The 19,325-nt window shown below is 39.5% G+C and overlaps 1 protein-coding gene and 1 pseudogene across 2 annotated transcripts in view; both read right to left on the bottom strand.

Annotated features, from left to right (window-relative positions):
- The window catches only part of RNF150 (ring finger protein 150), a 278,977-nt gene that overhangs the window by 183,036 nt on the left and 76,616 nt on the right, over window positions 1-19,325 (bottom strand). The window lies entirely within an intron of this gene.
- On the bottom strand, window positions 15,960-18,674 carry LOC102283070 (regulator of nonsense transcripts 3B pseudogene; annotated as a pseudogene).

Consider the following 19,325-nt stretch of genomic DNA (forward strand, 5'->3'; position numbering starts at 1 on the left):
AAAGCAGCAGGGAGGCATGATATTCAGCCACAGTCAGGACCTGGCCAGTGGCTCATGGTTGGCACCTATTTTGAGAGACAGGTATTACAGAATACTGTCAATATCAGCTGTCCCTCAAGTAAGGGCTGACAAAACCTTAGAAGTATGAAGCAAAGGGGAGAATAAGGAGATAGATGGGGAAACAGTGGAAACAGTGTCAGACTTTATTTTTCTGGGCTCCAAAATCACTGCAGATGGTGACTGCAGCCATGAAATTAAAAGACACTTACTCCTTGGAAGGAAAGTTATGACCAACCTAGATAGCATATTCAAAAGCAGAGACATTACTTTGCCAACAAAGGTCCATCTAGTCAAGGCTATGGTTTTTCCTGTGGTCATGTATGGATGTGAGAGTTGGACTGTGAAGAAGGCTGAGCACCAAAGAATTGATGCTTTTGAACTGTGGTGTTGGAGAAGACTCTTGAGAGTCCCTTGGACTGCAAGGAGATCCAACCAGTCCATTCTGAAGGAGATCAGCCCTGGGATTTCTTTGGAAGGAATGATGCTAAAGCTGAAAGTCCAGTACTTTGGCCACCTCATGCGAAGAGTTGACTCATTGGAAAAGACTCTGATGCTGGGAGGGATTGGGGGCAAGAGGAGAAGGGGACGACAGAGGATGAGATGGCTGGATGGCATCACTGACTCGATGGACGTGAGTCTGAGTGAACTCTGGGAGTTGGTGATGGACAGGGAGGCCTGGCATGCTGCGATTCATGGGGTCGCAAAGAGTCGGACACAACTGAGCGACTGATCTGATCTGATCTGATCTGAGGTGCATCAAGGGTTTATAATTTGCTAACAGTCAAAGAGAAATTATAGTCTATTATTAAGTACTAGAGATAGCAATTGAAAAGTGAAGCCAACACAATCAAGGATAAGGACATTAGTCTAAAAAAAATCTTAAGAAACAGATCTAGAGGACATAACAAGTGGCACACTCAAGAGGAAAATGGTAAAAATAAGAGCTTTTAGGACAACAGAATTAAGGGGAAAATGGAATGGAAGAGGGGGAAAAGGTTACAACAAACTATAAGAAGTAAAGGGTTAATTTCTAGTAAAATTAAAAAATGTTTAATGTTTTTATAAATATTAAGAAATTAAAAATATTTTTAAATAAGACCACCAGTAAAACCCCAATGAATAAGTGGGTAAGCAATTCAAAAATTTAATGAAAGACGAAATACAGAAGGTAGGAAAAAAACCCACAAAGTCATTGCTAATGATTAAAGAAATATAAAGGGAAGTATACCAGCAAATAGTCCAGCAAAACATTTTTTAATTAAAAAAAAAAATACTCTTCAGGGTTAGAGTGGAGAAAATAAACTCATTCATTGCTAATGACATTACAAATACCACCTATCTGGAGAAATATTTGCCCATGAGAAGACAATAAATATGTTCAGTGACTGCCCTGTTGTAAATTAATCTATGGTTACAATTTTAAAAAAGTGTATGACAATAAAAACTAACAGAAACAACTCCAGTGCCCATTAATGGGGAGAAGCCATGTACCTTAGAGGGCAATTAATACAACTGAATATGATGCTGTCAGTAGAAGGATAAATATGATTTTTAAAAATGTGGAAATTTACTAAATCGTTAGAAGTGGAAATATATATGCAACATACACATATAGTTATCCATACAATACTGAAGTTGTATAGAAATTACTTAAACTTTCTTTCCCTTTCTGTTTTTGTGAGATATAATTAACATATAGCACTGTATAAGTTTCAGGTGTACAGCATTATGATTTGACTTACATACATCATGAAATAAATAAATTCAGTGAACATCAATCATCTCATATAGATACAAAATAAAAGTAAAATGAAAAAAAATTTGTCATGATAAGAACTCTTAGGATTTACTCTCTTAACAACTTTTATACATAACATACAGCAACACAAATTATGTTTATCACATATCACATTTACAGTTTATCACACTGTACATTATAACACTGATTTAACTTTCAACTGGAAGTTTGTACCGTGTGACTGTCTTCATCCAATCCTTCCTCCTACCACCTCCCACCTTGGGTAACCACAAATATGATCTCTTTTTCTATGAATTTGTTTATTTTTGAACTACAATTGGCCTACAACACTGTCTTAGCTCCTGGGGCACAATATAGTGATTTGATATGTCTATACATTACAAACGGAGAAGGCAATGGCACCCCACTCCAGTACTCTTGCCTGGAAAATCCCATGGACAGAGGAGCCTTGTGGGCTGCAGTCCATGGCGTCGCTAAGAGTCGGACGCGACTGAGCGACTTCACTTTCACTTTCCACTTTCATGCATTGGAGAAGGAAATGGCAACCCACTCCAGTGTTCTTGCCTGGAGAATCCTAGGGACGGGGGAGCCTGGTGGGCTGCCGTCTATGGGGTCGCACAGAGTCGGACACGACTGAGGCAACTCAGCAGCAGCAGCAGCTGCAACCCGGCCAGCAAATGATCACCACAATAAGTCTAGTTACCATTGGTCATCATACAAAGATGTTACATTATTACTGACTGTACTCCTTACACTGTACATTTCATACCCATGACTATTCTATAACTGGAAGCTTGTACCTCTTAATCTCCTTCATCTATTTTCTTATATCCTGTCCCTCTCTTCCCTCGAGGAACTACTTATTTATTCTCTGCATCTATGACTATTTCAGTATGTTTGTTCATTTGTTTTTTAAATTACACATATAAGTGAATTCATATAGTATTTGTCCTTCTCTGTTTGACTTATTTCACTTTAGCATAATACCTCTGGGTTCATCCATGTTGTTGCAGATAGCAAGAGGTCATTATTTTTTATGGCTGAGTAATATTCCATTGTGTGTATATGTGTGTGTGTGTACACGTGCGTGCATGCTTAGTTGCTCAGTCATGTCCACCTCTTTGTGACCCCATGGGCTGTGTAGCCAGGCTCCTCTGTCCATGGGGATTCTCTAGGCAAGAATAGTGGAGTGGGTGGCCATGCCTTCCTCCAGGGCATCTTCCCAACCCATGTCTCCCACATTGCAACCTAGGGATCAAACCCAGGTCTCCCGCATTGCCGGCAGATTCTTAACTGTCTGAACCACCAGGGAAGCCACACATGCAAAAACATATTTACACATATGTATTATATATCTATTATATATATATATAAATATATATATATATATATATAAATACACACACACACAAACATCTTGTTTATCCTATCATCTACTGATGGCCACTAAGGTTGTTTCCATATCTTGGCTATCATAAATAATGCTGCAATGAAGATAAAAGGGATTATCATTTTGAATTAGTGTTTTCCTTTTATTCAGATAAATACCCAATAGTAGGATTTCCTGGCGTGCTGCAGTCCATGGGGTCCCAAAGAGTTGGACATGACTGAGTGACTGAACTCAACTGAACTGAGTAGAACTGCTGGATCCTATGGTAGTTCTAGTTTCAATTTTGTGAGGAACTTCCATAGCATTTTTTCATAATGGTTACACCAATTTATATTTCCATCAACCGTGCATGAAGGTTCCCTTTTCTTCACAACCTCGCCAACAGTTTGGTTTTTTTTTTTTTTGTCTTTTTGTTAACAGCCATTCTGATAGATGAGAGGTGATATTTCATTTTGGTTCTGATGGGCATCTTCCTCATAATTAGTGATGTTGAGCAGCTTTTTATGTGCCTGTTGATCATCTGTATGTATCCTTTGGAGAAATGTCTACTGAGGACTTCTGTTCATTTTTTGAGTTGTTTTTTTATGTCATTAAACCCTCATCAGACATATCGTTTGCAAGTATTTTCTCCCATTCAGTAGGCAAACTTTTCATTTTGTTGATAGTTTCCTTTGCTGTGCAAAAGCTTTTTAGTTTGATCTAGTCCCTTTTGCTCATTTTTGGTTTTGTTTACCCTGCCTAAGGAGACAGATCTGATTAAATATTGCCAAGACTGATGTCAGCGTACTGTCTATGTTTTCTTCTGGGCATTTCATGGTTTTAGGTCTTACCTTGAAGTCTTTAAACCATTTTGAGTTTATTTTTGTACAAAGTGTGAGAAAGTTACAAAAATTATTTTAAATTTATAAATACTGAATATTATGCTGCCATTAAAAATATATATACACACATAAGTGTATATAAAGAAATATGGAGAAGTATTTATAAAAATATTAAAAGTCAAAAGATATATATGTACACACATATATTTTAATATAATATATCATAATTATATACAAATTTGAAATAAAAATCAGAAAGTAGCACACAGAAATGAAACTGTGGCAGTTAGAATATTTAATTATGGATAAATATTTTTCTAGATACAATTTGATTTTTCCTATTTTTTATTATACAGGTAGATTCAAGAGAAAAAGTTCTTAAAACCCAGAGAAAAGCACGTTCCAATCAACCATACTCTAGATTATAACAAACCACCAAATAAATTGTGAGTTTATAGGCCTAGAAGTCTCAGGAAGGAGTTTGGTAAGTTTATAACTATGACAGACCATTGATATTTCACTATATAAAAAATCCATGTCAGTGAGAAAATATTCAAGACAACACTCAGCTCTTAAAGTTTTCCTTTCTCTCTAGAAATACATGACTAAAATTGATGAGTATAATATTTGATAGTGGTATATTTGATGTATGTGCAGAAAGTCGTTTCTTCTCACTGGCAATGAGCAAACTTACATGTGTAATAATTACAAATGTACACACACACACACATATACACATATGCACTGTACATTCACACACACATACACTCAGTGAATGATAGCCTTTTAAGGTAACTAAGCATCGTTAGGAGATGCAAGAGATGTGGGTTCAATCCCTGGGTTGAGAAGATCCCCCGGAGAAGGAAAGGGCAACCCACTCCAGTATTCTTGCCTGGAAAAACACCATGGACAGACCAGTCCATGGGGCTGTGAAGGGCTGGACACGACTGAGCAATAGCATGAGCACAAGCAAGCATTGTTAGATAATAGAGCGAATGTTTGGGAGAGATCTTCTGAAAGCAGCAGAGCTCCACGTCATGCCTCCCCCTGCTCCAGCCACTCGATTAGGACTGGCTTCTGGTACACTTGAACATGCCTGTTTCTGGGCTTTCACTGTGCTATTCTTCCTATCTAGAATGCCATTTTCCCCATATAGTCACAAGGCTCAGCCAGGGGTAATATGAAATATATTCAACAGCTGGCATACTTCTGGGAAATAACCAATTAGTCCAAACATCTGGCCAATCAGAAGGACGCTGGGTGTAGAATCCATAAGGCTATGCAGGGTCCTCATACCAACCTTTGTGCCCTCACTCCCTTCAGGTCTTGGCTCAAATAACACCTCTTGGAGACGTATTCCCTGACAGCCCTATATACAGGAGCATCCCAGTCATTATATCTCATGACCCTATCTTCTTTTTTTTTTTTTTCTATAGCACTCCTCATTACCTGTCAATATATATTATGTATTTATCTGTCAAACTTTGTATTGTCTGTATTTCTCCTATTATGTAAGTTCCAAGAGCAGGGACCTTGCCTGATCTCAAGGTTGCCTGTGACCTCCACTTGCTAACTCCAATAATCAATTCTTACTTCTCATTTTTGAGTTCTCATTAGCGATTGACCACTTTTTCTTTTTTGAACCCTCCTAAGCTCCAGGACATCAAGAGTGTTTAATTGTGTTTTATTTTTCTCTCTGCTCCTTCTCAGTCACCCTTCATCTCCCTGACCTCTAAGACTGGTTGGAACACTCCTGGCCTCAGACCTTCGTGTTCTCAGCAAGAACCATAGCTTTAAATAACGCTGTATGCTGATGACTGATTTCTACCTTCAGTCTGAACTTCAGACTCATCTATCCAGTTGCTTGCTTGTCATGTCCCCTGGATGTTAAACAGGCATCACAGACTTGTTTCAAATGGAACTCCTTGCATTACCATCCCCCAACCATGTTCCTCTTAAATCCTCCCTAGCTCAGTTAATATTAACTTTTCTGATTAGTCTGAAAAACTTCATCTCATCTTTGATGCTACTTTTTCCGTCATACCCCACCTCTGGCCTGTTAACAAAATGTGCTGATTTATCTTTCAAACGATACCTAGAATCTTATCTGTTCTCATCACCTCCATTTCCACTATGCTGGTCTGAGTTGACATGATATCTTACCATGCATTGTTGCAAAGGCCTCTTAACAGATTTCCCTGCTTCTTGCCTTGTTCTTTTCAATTTATAACAGTACCACATCCAGGATGCTTCTGTTTAAACGTGTGAGTGAGATCATGTCATTCCCTTACTGAAAACCAGCCCAGGGCTTCCAAGTCATGTAGATGTCATTAGACCTAAAGGTTCATTTTGTCCTGGTTCCTTGTTATCTCTCAGATCGCCTCGGTCACTGCTATACCAGCCACACTGGGCTCCCCTCTGCCAAGCAGACATGCACTCAGAGACTTTGCACATCTTTCCTCTACCTGGAATGCTCGTCCCAAGATACTCACCTGGGTGTCTCCTTCATATTACTTAAAGTCTCTTCCTTAGTGAAGTCTTACCCAGCCTGTCTACCTAAATTTAAACTTTCCCCAACTATTTCACTCATGTAACACTTCATTTGATTATATTTCCAATGCTCCTAGTTTCAAGCATTTTAATGGAAGATGAGGCTTGAGAAGAATGCACAGGCCAGATCACAAGAGCCCTGTGAGCCATGCAAAGCCTTGACCTTTTCCACAAGGCAGTGAGGCTGCAGCAAAGGCTGTTTAGTCAGAGACGTGATACCATCACAACTGTGTTTTAAAATCATTATTTTGGCAGTGCCGATTTTTTTTAATGAAGCATAGGGAATATCAAGCTCTGGTATCACAAGGAAACCAACAGAATTTTATTGAAGATTTCACACAAAGCTAAAGTCTTCCTTAGTCAAATACTTTCCATTTCTATTCATTGCTCTATGACAGCTTTATTCTTCAGTGATTATGTTCACTGAGTCCATTTCCTAGGGACTGATTAACTTCAAATTCTTGAGCCACTTGGGACTTCACATGAATGATTCCCCATAATACTCAAAGTTACAAAGATTAAACAGAAATCCCTAAATAAAGCAAGATTGTATATCAACAGGAAAAATTTTAAATATTAAGCAGAGGAAAAAAAGAAAAAAGTGAAACAATATCTTAACTGGTGAAAAAGAAAAGTATGATAAAATTCTAAGTGACATGAGCCCAACTGTGGCATGGTGGGAGACAGCCTATTTCCCCTCTAAAGGAACAGATTCTACTCAACTCCAGCAAATTGTTGTCAAACCCTTCTATTTTTCAAAGAAAAGCCAAAATTCAGATGTTTATGTGAAAGCTCCCAAGGTTTGAAATACTGAAATGAAGTCAAACCTTCCCACAGTCGCCTTCAACTCCAGCTGTGGCAATCTTTGCCATCTGATGGGTGATTTTTGGAGTCTGCAATACTCTAGGTCACTATGTACTTGCTTAGCAGTTCTGTGCCTCAGTTTCCTTACCTGTGAAACCTGGATAACTCCACAAATAAGACTGCAGTTAAGCACAAATTATATCCTAAGTAGAAAGTGTTTCCACTAGTGCATGTTCTATCGTAAGTCCTCAAAAAAGTCACTATTCGCATGATCAGTTTGCCATTGGAAATAAACACTTGGCATCTGCCCACCTAGAAGTGACAACGTTTCTGGATCAACTGAGCACATTTTCTGATACACACTTGGTGGAGATCCCTCTTCTGAGGCCTGTGCAAATAGGCAAGGAAAATCAGAGTAAGTGAGCATTAAGTCAACTTGAGGACAGGCACCAATATTCATGAAATGGATATGAGGAAAAGTGAGTTGCTCAGTCATGTCTGACTCTTTGTGACTCTATGGACTGTAGCCCACCAGGCTCCTCTGTCCATGGAATTCCCCAGGTAAGAATACTAGAGTGGATTGCCATGCCTTCTTCCAGGGGATCTTCCTGATCCAGGGATCAAATCCATGTCTCTCAACGTTTCCTGCATTGGCAGGCCGGTTCTTTACCACTAGCGCCACCTGGGATGCCCAAAGTCCATACAGATGAGTCCATATAGGGTCCTTAGGAAAATGAATGTTTAGGCAGGTTTCAAACCGGGACCAGAGATGATGCTGAAACTGGTGGATACAATGGGAAAGAAAAGTAATGAGAAAGTGAAGGAAGATTTCATGGGTGTCATCCGAGTGTGTATGAGAAAGGCTGTCCCGACTAGAGAAGCTCTGGAAAGGGAAGAAAGGGCCTCTGGCATTTGGCCATGAGGGCGGGCATGAGAAGAGAGTATCTGTCAACAGTGATAAAAATGAAAAAGAGAATGAGATAAATGACCCAGCCTCCTTTCCTCTGCTAAAGCCACCTCTTCAAAACATCTCTCCCTCCAAAGGGAGCAGTGTGGAAAATGTGGTCCCTGAAACTTCACACTGCAAGCCCTCTCTCCCCAGGCAGTAGGAAAACTCTGCAAGCACCTGGTCTGTGAGACAATTGAGATGTCCTATATTTATCTACACTTTCTTTTTTTTCTTCACGTTTGCTGTAAAAAAATCGCACGTTTGCTGTAAAAACCACATGATGACATTTAAGGGAAATATCTCAAATGAATAAAATTACCTTTATTTCCCAAAGCTAACACAATTCTCTGTTTTACATTTTTCTGTCTAATTTTTGTCTGTAAGTCTACTGCTCTGTCAAATTATAATCATTGTGAATATTTAATTCAATCGTCTATTTTGTGCATTTACCACATAACTAAGTGTCCCTTGAATTTCTACAGTCAGCATTATGACTTCAATGTCTGCATAATAGTTCATCAAGTCAATGCCCCCTAATTTGCTAAAATATCAGGCATTTAAATACTGTCTATTCTTTTCTGTTAAAGAAAATGCTATAATACCCATCATTTTGTATAGCTTTGTGCTTTTTAAAAATGCTGTTGGACAAATCCTCAGGATAAATTCAAAGGAGTGGGATGCTTGGGCCAAATGGTATGAACATTTTTTTTCTTATTATTAGTTTTAAACTTTTTATTTTGTGTTGGGATATAGCTGATTAACAATGTTGTTAATGGTTTCAGGTGAATAGTGAAGAGACTTAGCCATATACATACATGTATCCATTCTCCCCCAAACTCCCTTCCCATCCAGGCTGCCACGTAACACTGAGCAGAGTTCCATGTGCTATTCAGTAGGTCCTTGTTGGTTATCCATTTAAAATAGAGCTGTGTATACACTACCATCTCCAACTTCCTAACTATCCTTTTCTCCCAACCTTATCCCCAGGCAACCATAAGTGGTGTGAACATTTTAATTTCCCCATGAGTATGGACGGATTGTAACTGGTAACTCTGACTGCATAACCAAAGACACATAGCCTGCAGTGTGATTTATGCCAACTCACGCTTCAGTCCTCAAAATGCTCTACAACCTCATAAGGGGCTGAACACATTAGATATGGGCCATTACAGAGCACAATTGAATGTCAAGTCATGCCTTTTTTTCCTCCTTAACTCCCCCAAAAGTTAATGTGCTGATAGTAAAGACGTAAGTAACCACCTTCTCTCTTTGAATAAAATGCTCAGGAGAGATATAATAGTGAGTCTTCAAGCCTTGAAACCTAATAAACAAGAGTTATCCATTACTGAGAAATCTGAGTGAGGCCAAGCTCTGACTGTATTAGGCACTAATATAATAAAAGGATGAGGTGAGCGCACACATCAAATTGAAACTACAAATCACACAGAGTACTAGAGAAACTGTGATAATGAAGAACAAAATAGAGGTTAGAAAACCGGCGACATTTTATAAAACATCATTACTTTAAAATACACACGAAAAAGAAATGTCGAGGTTATTATTGAAGAGCACAATGAGAGTGAAACCACTCTGCCCATAGTTTTTAGTTAAGACGTTAGTAATAAAAAAAGTGCTTTGGAAGGAGTAGTGATAGATTTTAATAAAGATGGAAGGCCGTGGGAAAAAAAGACTAAATCTAGAGGTTAAAGCGTCTGCCTGCAATGCGGGAGACCTGGGTTCAATCCCTGGGTTGGGAAGATCCCCTGGAGAAGGAAATGGCAACCCACTCCAGTATTCTTGCCTGGAAAATCCCATGGACAGAGGAGCCTGGTGGGCTATAGTCCATGGGGTAGCAAAGAGTAGGACACGACTGAGCGACTTCACTTTCACTTTCAAGCTTCCATGAGGCAAGGTGAGATGAAGATTGGTTAGTCTTTTTGGCTAATCTCATTAGGAGGAAAGAACCAATTCTGGAAGTTCTGTAATTTCGCTTGACCATCTGGGGTAATAAAACACTACTTACTGCCAGGTGCCCAATGCCATTGGTGGGTGCTGGGCACACTGAGATCACGCCTCTAAGAGTGGCGATGTGCAAATCGCAGAATCAGGCATGGTCAGCTCTGCTTCCCTTGGCTACCCACCCCATGGACCGATTAGAAAGCAGTCTCTTCAGTTATGCAGCAACCCCCAGGGAACGGTCAACTCAGCGGTGCCCTGAGTTGGCCAGCTCAGAGGCAGGGTGGCAGCCTGTCTCCATCTCAGGCAACACCACCAGCTCTGACTCAGGACACTGGGTTCTTGGTTTGATCTCAAACTACTTTCAAAGGACATTACATGTCAAGGGCAACATGATGCTACATAATTCCATTTCCAGGAGAGTGGTGGTTTAGATGTTCCGAGGGGCCTTCTCAAATTTGAAACAGTCAGCACAGAAAAGTTGTATTCCCTCTCTGAACTCATATGATGTAAGAGAGACATCTGAGCTGAATAGTAAAAAAAAAACCCAGGGCTTGGAAAAGTGGTGTTTTCCTGAGAGCAAATGCTTATTGTCACGGCTATGGTGGGAGACTAGCATGTGAGGCAGTACCAAGGTGGCAGAGAAGAGCCAGAGGGCCCCTGATTAAGCCTGAGATGCTGGGCAGGGTCTAAAGTGGCCCTACATCAGCAAGTCCTGATGACAAACACAGAGAGTCTCTGGAGGAAAGGAACCTCAACTTAGACTTTCTAGTTTTTCACAGTTAACATCAATCAAATCTGAACTTCATCATGAATAAGAAGCAGAAATAACAAACAACAGAGTTAGACAACAAGCACTTCATATGTTGGAATAAAAAATAAGTAAGGAATGGTTAAAAAATAAAAAAGCGATTTCCCCAAATAAGCAAGCAATCGGAGATAAAAAGTGATCAGGGGACTGAAAATTGCAACTGTTGGAAAGAAGATGAACTCCTGAAATAAAAGTACTTTGCTGGGTCATGAAGATCCCCCGGACGAGGAAATGGCAACCCACTCCAATAGTCTTGCCTGGAGAATCCCATGGACAGAATTTCTGCCTGGCGGGCTACAGTCCATAGGGTCTCAAAGAGTTGGACACGGCTGAGTGGCTGAAGACGCACACACCGACAAAGACAGAATAAGTAAACAGAATGATGGGTCAGAAGAAATTACTGACAATGCAGCACAGAAACCTGGAGACAGAAAATACGCTAAAGAAGTTATGAGATGTGGAAGACAAAGAATAAGACGGTCTAACGTATATCTAATGAGAGCCTCAAAATGAACCATTGGACACAAGAGAGGCTGTATTTAAAGGTACAATGTCTGAGGATTTTCCCAAAGTGCTTAAAAAATCCAGAGATACAGGAAGTACACTTTAAAAAGAATGACTCAAGAGTTCATACTTCAAAAAAATGTCTTACCCCCTGCATAGTGGCACATTTTAAAGAAAAGGTGTTGCACCTTAGGTCAGCATTTACTAAACGGTCAGGAAGTGGTCTAAGCACTAATTTGCCAGAGAAGTTCATTATAATTAAGGTGTTCCTCTCTTATACTATGTAATTGTTGGCCCTAAATTTTGCATATTTTTTTTTCTTGAGTCATATCTGAAAGGCAAGGTAGTATACTGCTATTTTAAAATATCCTATTATTCATATAAGGCTTTTGATAAAGAGGGGAATCTTTTTACAAAACCAAATATTAGGAAACTGTGATTCTTCCTTCACACACTACATTTTCTAGAAACAGGATGTAAACACATATTGTGAAAACGGCTATTTTTACATTGCTGTTAACATAAACTTCAAAATAAAACCTAAACACCTGCTCAGGCCCTTAAAATTAGAAGGATGTGGGCTGGTGAGAGAAACGGCTGAATAGTCAGTACTGATCTCCCAAGCACTTTTTAAACTTGTCAGAGTCTTAGGCTGCTCCTCAGCTCCTTTCTCCTCTGCCGGAGGCCCTTTGTAAGCAAATTTTAAAGACAAGCAGCAGAAGGAGAAACAAATAATCTTTGCATTCCTCTCTTCCTCTGCACCTAATCTTCACCTCTTTCTTTAGTAGTCAAAGAAATGAGGAAGGGAAAAAAAACCTCTCCTTCTCCTCAGCTCCCGCCCCTGCCATCAAAGCTCCCAGGTCTCAGAAGAAGATAGAGGACCAGGGCCTATGAAGGCTCCCCTGGTGGTCGGGTGGTTAAAAAGCAGTCTTCTAATGCAGGGGTTGTGGGTTTGATCCCTGGTCAGGGAACTAAGATTCCACATGCTGAGGGCAACTAAGCCCGTGTGCCACAACTAGAGGAGCCTGCCTAACAAAGTGAAGACCCAGCACAGCCAGAACAAAAAGAAAAGACTTCTTGGCTTTCTTTCCTTTCCCTAGTCTTCATATATCTTTGCATACCTTTGAATATCGCAGAACACAGGCCCCAGGGCCCAGAATTTAAGAAGAAAATCTACCTATATAAAAGGCATAAATGTATTTTTAAAAAAAAATACACGATTCACAACAGTAAGCGTGCGTGCATGCTTGACTCTTTGCGACCCCATGGATTGCAGCCCGCCAGGCTGCTCTGTTCATTCGATTCTCCAGCCAAGAATACTGGAGTGGGTTTAAGATAGGCATTCAATAAATGCTAATTCATACTTTTAAAGATTATATTTATATAATTATAAGTTTTATCTCAATTATGTTTTACACAATTAAAATTAAAGAATCAGACATGACAGAGCGACTTTCACTTTCACTTTTGTATTATACATAAATATAACTTTACAATAATTTAGATAAAGTCTTCACTTTCACTTTTCACTTTCATGCATTGGAGGAGGAAATGGCAACCCACTCCAGTATTCTTGCCTGGAGAATCCCAGGGACAGAGGAGCCTAGTGGGCTGCCGTCTATGGGGTCACACAGAGTTGGACACGACTGAAGCAACTTACCAGCAGCAGCAGCAGAAGGATATAACCAAAAAGGTTCACAGTGGTTACTTCTGAGTAGGAAGGTTAGAGATTGATTCCTTTTTCCTCATTTTACTTATCTGAATTGATTCCATTTGTCTGCAATTAATATGTATTACCAATGATTATAAAAAAAAACTCATTAGAAACCACTTGTTGAATAATTGAAACAACTATCATTTTTGTATGGTTATCCCAAATATAAAGACATTGAAAAATATTATGCTTCCTTATGTGACTAAGCTATCTTAGCTTTTATAAACATGCCCAGTATTCTGAAATATTCTTTGCAAAATTACTTTTTTGAAAAACATTATTCTTACAAAAAGACAGTGAAATTTCTTTGGCCAACTTGTGTTTGCTCATTTCAAATCCTTACTGGCTCTAGAGAAAAAGTAACTGAGTGGGTGTTCCTTAAGTTTCAATACATTTGATGGTGTTGCTGTTAGGCTCTTTATCAGAGCATCAGCAAAAATCATTTTGTTTGCCAACATGAAATTTATAGTTTAAATAAATTTCTTTTCCATGCAGGAAAGAAACCCAACATATCACAACCACTGATGTAGGTGTCAAAATTAAGTAGAGATGAAGGGAATACACTGTCCAGTTGAAGGCTCTCAGAGCCAGAATGGGTTATTTAATTTGACAATAATATGGGATTAGGTATCTCAACCATTCAGATTCCCCAATTGGGTCTTTCTAGCTATACAGCCATGACGATGGTGACAGAAGCAAGTAATTATAGTTGGTAATTAAGAATAACAAGGGGACAGATGATTGAAAATAGATACTGAAAAATCATTCTATTTGGTTTTGGAATGAAGTTGTGATTCATTTGGCAAATTTGTTCTCCTTATTCCAGGAGTAAGCAGTTCACTCACGTGCAGAGAAATCAAAGACACTGGTCAGTATTCAATTTCTCTCTTTAATCCCATAAGGTAAATAATTCACATTAAGGTAATTAGGAGCACAATGCTTTGTTTGCTTTTTTATGGATGAGCTCTGACACTGGAAAAGAGCCCAGAGAAACAGTCTGCCTGATGAATACATCTCTGGTTCTTTAAAACAGAACGTGCGCACATGCTCAGTTGTGTCAGATTCTTTTGTGATCGCACGGACTATAGCCCAACAGGTTTCTCTGTCCATGGGATCTCCCAGGCAAGAGTACTGGAGTGGGTTGCCATTTCCTACTCTATGGGATCTTCCTGACCCAGGGATCAAACTTGTGTCTCCTGCATCTCCTTCATTGGTAGGTGAATTCTTTACCACTAGCACCACCTGGGAAGCCCCCACAAACACCCTGCTGGACAATCAATGAGCAGCTACAGCCCTCCACCCTGACTCTTCACATGCACCCTTTACTGTTGACCTGCCCCATTGCCTCCCAGGGGACTTCCCTGTGTCCTGGTAACTACTCACCCCTAACACATGCATTGACACGCCCACAACAGAGCCCAAGCCCAAGTGTTCTGGTATATGCCCTCTTCTGCTTCACAAACAAATCTGGCAAGAGTTCAACACCCCACTCTGGGCATCTTGCCTGTCAACAAGACCAAAAATCCCTTTGCTCTGAAAGCAGTGAGCATGAAGACTCAACTTCACTGTGTAGGCCATAATAACTCCAAATAATTCCAAGTGATTCCTCCTAATTAAACTCAACATCACCTACCCTTTGATACAACTGAAATAATTCACTTTAAGCAACAACAGGAAGCCATGGCAGTGATTCCATTAACCACCAGATGAAACAACTCTGTGCACGAAATCAATGGTACATCTCATCAATAAACTGTGTACACACGATTGGTATTCTGATCTTGATATCCCAAATGAATGTATTCCTATTAAGATGAATGAACATCTATTTTTCTACCTATGGAAGATGTGATCCTACTGGAAACTTTAATAACAGGCTTCTTATTATAAAATTACTACATATTCACTGTAAATGTTTGAGAAATATACAAAAGAGGAAGAAAGGGGAAAAAAGAAGTAGAGGGAAGAGGAGGAGGAGGAAAACTCTCAACCTAACCATCCACAGACAATACTGTGAATAGTTTGGTGGCTTTTAAGAATTGAGAATATAATATACTTTCTGATTTTTAGTCTGCCTTTCCCCACAAGATATGCTACTAACATATTCTGGTTAGTACATAATCCTTACAAAGCTCTGGGAGCAACAGGAGACAACATTTTGCCCTTACCCAGGATCTAGTGGATCGTTCTGCTCTCTCCACTTTAAACCCAGAATCTTCCTGTGGCTACAGTGTCTGCTCCACAGGTTCCATTCCTTCTGAGTTACCCTCTTTGTCACCAGAGCTTTCTTGGCCACCAACAAACCAGCCAGAGCACCATACATTTAGCCAAATAACTTATTCCTCAGCCTCCTCACCTGTATTCTATGATCCTTTGATCCCTTCTGGACACAAACTTCAATGACTTGGGTTTTGCTTCAGTTCCACAAAGTCTCAATATACAAGGTTAAAAAAGCTGACCAATCAATCATCAAATGGAGAGTTCTACTGCTGATCTGTGTTAACCATATAGTCATACATTTAAAACAACAAAATGTGCTTTCATCAGAAGATTAATGGTTTTATCCCAAGGCCCAATTTCCTGCATTTCTTTTTTGAATTCATCCTACTTGCAGTTTGATATTCTCTGCAGTAATTTTTTCCTAAGGTAAAAGTTTCCATTGAGTATCATCAACTATTCACTAAGAATTTCAGTGAAATTTTAGATCTATTTGTATCAGCAAAGTAATTTGTAAAGTTGAGGTAATCTACCTGGAAATCTGAGATTTAAAGAATCTGGCTATTTTGGGAGAGTTTACAAGTTAAAAAATTTTATCTTTTATCTATGTATTCACATCTTAGAATGAAATACACAACTTTAACATCTTTAGTGTTCATATTTTTGGTTTCTAGTATTCTCTGCCAATTCTTTTAGGTTTCAAAGAAGAAAAGTATTTGATGAAAATTAAAATTTATAACAAAACTTATTTAATATAACAAAATTCTGAATATATGCTTTCTATGTGAAGAAGTAGCTCCATCTTGAGTTAATTGACTGTAAGAGGACAAAAGAAATAATCTAGACATAAAATCTTATTGAAGCTTCCACTGTATCATACATTATCTCAAAATGTATAATATCATACATTTTTTGAGTGATGTTGATATTTATTGATATCAATGCAAAATAAGCTAAGTTGCTATTTAACAGGAACAAATATTGGTGCAGGTTCCTTCCTGGAGAGGGTAGGCACTCAGCTCATGGGACCTAAGGTCAAACAAAGACTGGATTGTCAAGCATCAACTAAGGGTTAGACTGTACGAATATAAAAATTGCTAAAGGCAAAAGTAGATGTTTTTTAAAAAATTGTTTTACACTAATTTCACGTAAGCAAACAAAGAACTAAAGTGAAAGTGAAAGTCGCTCAGTCGTGTCCGACTCTTTACGACCCCAGGGACTGCACAATCCATGGAATTCTCTAGGCCAGAATACTGGAGTGGGTAGTGGTTCCTAAACTAGTCCTAAAACTTTAGGACATAAGCTATCAACATGACATGACTATTTAAATTTCTGGATAAGTGAAAATGTGTTATATCCTTCACTGTACTTGTATTACAATTACATGCTTCTTGCTTCTAAACTACACAAAGTCAACAGTTATCACCAACAATGACTATAACTGGATCCGAACGAGACTTCACAGCGACTCTGCTCCACTGAAATTTAAGAAAATTCAATCCAGGATTAACAAAACCTTTTGATTTGAAAGCCAGTTCTCGTATCTTCTTCTCGTGTCATACCTAAATAAGTCCTCTTGTGACATTTCTTGCCTGAAACTACAGTGCATGTCCTCTCCTCCTCAGCTTTGTCTGACACTTTAAATTTAATTTGTAGAAACTGTATAAAAAATGAAAATCGTACTTCCAATCTGAACCTGCTATCGGCTTCCTGCTTTGACGCAAAACATACCCCTCGGCAGTGTACCCCACCAGCCCAGTGACCTCCTTCCTCTCTCTCTATTCCTTTGCCCCGAAGGCACTTCTGGATTGCTTAATTCGTGCTCTTCGGCTGCCGAGACAGTCAGGACACCTAAGGCCATTTGGACTATCTCTCCTCGCTTCCTTCTTTTCTATGGCTAACACCACTTTCCTGCTTTTTTCCTATGGCTGACTCTCCAGACTTGGTGCTGTCATCGGGGGACAGAGTCGATTTTGGCTTCGAGCTCCTGGCTGGTAAAGCTGCATCGCCGGGCACTCCTTGTTTCTTATGTGAGCTCCCTTAACCACTTCTCTCTTTTCAGTCTTTTTCTGAGCTGCCTACTGGCTCTGTACTTTCAGGCTTCTTTCCTTTATCCGGAAGTGCTTCTTTCTCCTTCTTCCTTTCTCTTCGAGCTCCTTCTGCCTGCGGTGCTCTTCTTCCCGCCGCTTCAGCCACTCTCTCTCCTGCAGGATGCGCTCTTGGTCTCGTTTGTAATCCCGCTCCTTCTCCCTGTATTCTCTGCCACCTCATCTTCAGGTCTCTCAGGCTTTCTATCTTTAAATTCACCCTCAGAACGCTTGCGCAATGTACAACTCTGCCCACTGGCTCTTTCATCACTCAGATTCTTTGTCCGATTTCTTGAGCTTTTCTCTTTTGTCCAGTTCTTTTTCATTTCCTTTTTCTGGCTTCTTGAGCAGCTTAATCTTTGGTTCATCCTTTAATCTGTCCCTTTCTGGAACTCTATCTTCTTTGGCTTTTCTATATCTTTCTGTTTTTATTTCTCTTTCCACTTCCTCCTCTCTTCTTCTCTTTGCCTTTTTCTTTCCATTTCTCACCGTCTCCTTTCTTCTCCCTTTTCTTCTCTCATCTTCTGCTTGTTTTTCAGGAAGCTCAAAAGTGGAGTTGTCTTTTTGGCTATTAGTTCTCTATTTTTTGCTTCTATTTCCTCTAGTAGATGGAGTAGATGTCATTTTCTCATTATCTGCAGCATAGCTCTCCAAAAATTTTCTTTATTCTGGATCATTGGTAGTCCCAACTTTAGTATCTTTTTTCTTAGTCTTATTTTTTGCAGCTTTTTAAAAGGTGCAAATTCTACGATGCCAGGATATTCCTGACCTTTATTGTCAAGGAATACATAACCATCAAAACTATCCCTGAACAAAATAATGTCCTCTTGGTTTTTAAAGTTGATGTATGCTCTTGCATACACATGAGGATACAGACCAGTATCATTAGAAAAAAACTCAAAATAGTCATGCTCAGGCATAGGCTGACGATGTTCCTGAAGCTGCTCTTGGTCAAAGTGGGCGGTAATCTCTGAATTACCACCTGGGCGAGTCAAGAGGGTTACTCGCTTCTCCTTAGGCTTATGTTCCTTGTCTCTTTCATGGCTACAGCTTCACTCCTCACCGTGGTAGCTCGGCCTAAACCAATATCATACATCATTTTGAAAAATTCTATAATTAAGTTATAGAATCCAATAATTCTATGTTTTATTGAAAACACATTTATCTTCATGACAGAGAAAGCTGGCAATAAATCGCTATTATATAAAATTTATTTTAGCTTAGGAGCTTCTATGGATTACGATAGAACACTGTTCATAATTACTACAGTTACTATGGATAACTGTCACATATGTAATAGATGAACCTAGAAAAGAATACAGACATGAAGAGTAAAATATTAGCAGGAGGAGTGTGTGGCTTTTGGGCTTAAATTTGTCTTATGTGCTAACGTAAATTATATCAAGATAAAAGAAATCCAAAGGGAAAACAGAAGTGCTTCATATCACCTCCCCCACGCTGCTGCAGCATAGACGGACACTCACATAAGACCCCACTGAGATCTGCTGGACTAGACGTTCATCTTTTACGACTTCATAGAGGTTTCATTCGGAGAAGGCGATGGCACCCCACTCCAGTGTTCTTGCCTGGAGAATCCCAGGGACGGGGGAGCCTGGTGGGCTGCCGTCTATGGGGTCGCACAGAGTCGGACACGACTGAAGTGACTTAGCAGCAGCAGCAGCAGAGGTTTCATTATTCTTTCT

Source organism: Bos mutus, chromosome 17 (genome assembly GCF_027580195.1).
Source record: "Bos mutus isolate GX-2022 chromosome 17, NWIPB_WYAK_1.1, whole genome shotgun sequence".
Lineage (NCBI taxonomy): Eukaryota > Metazoa > Chordata > Mammalia > Artiodactyla > Bovidae > Bos > Bos mutus.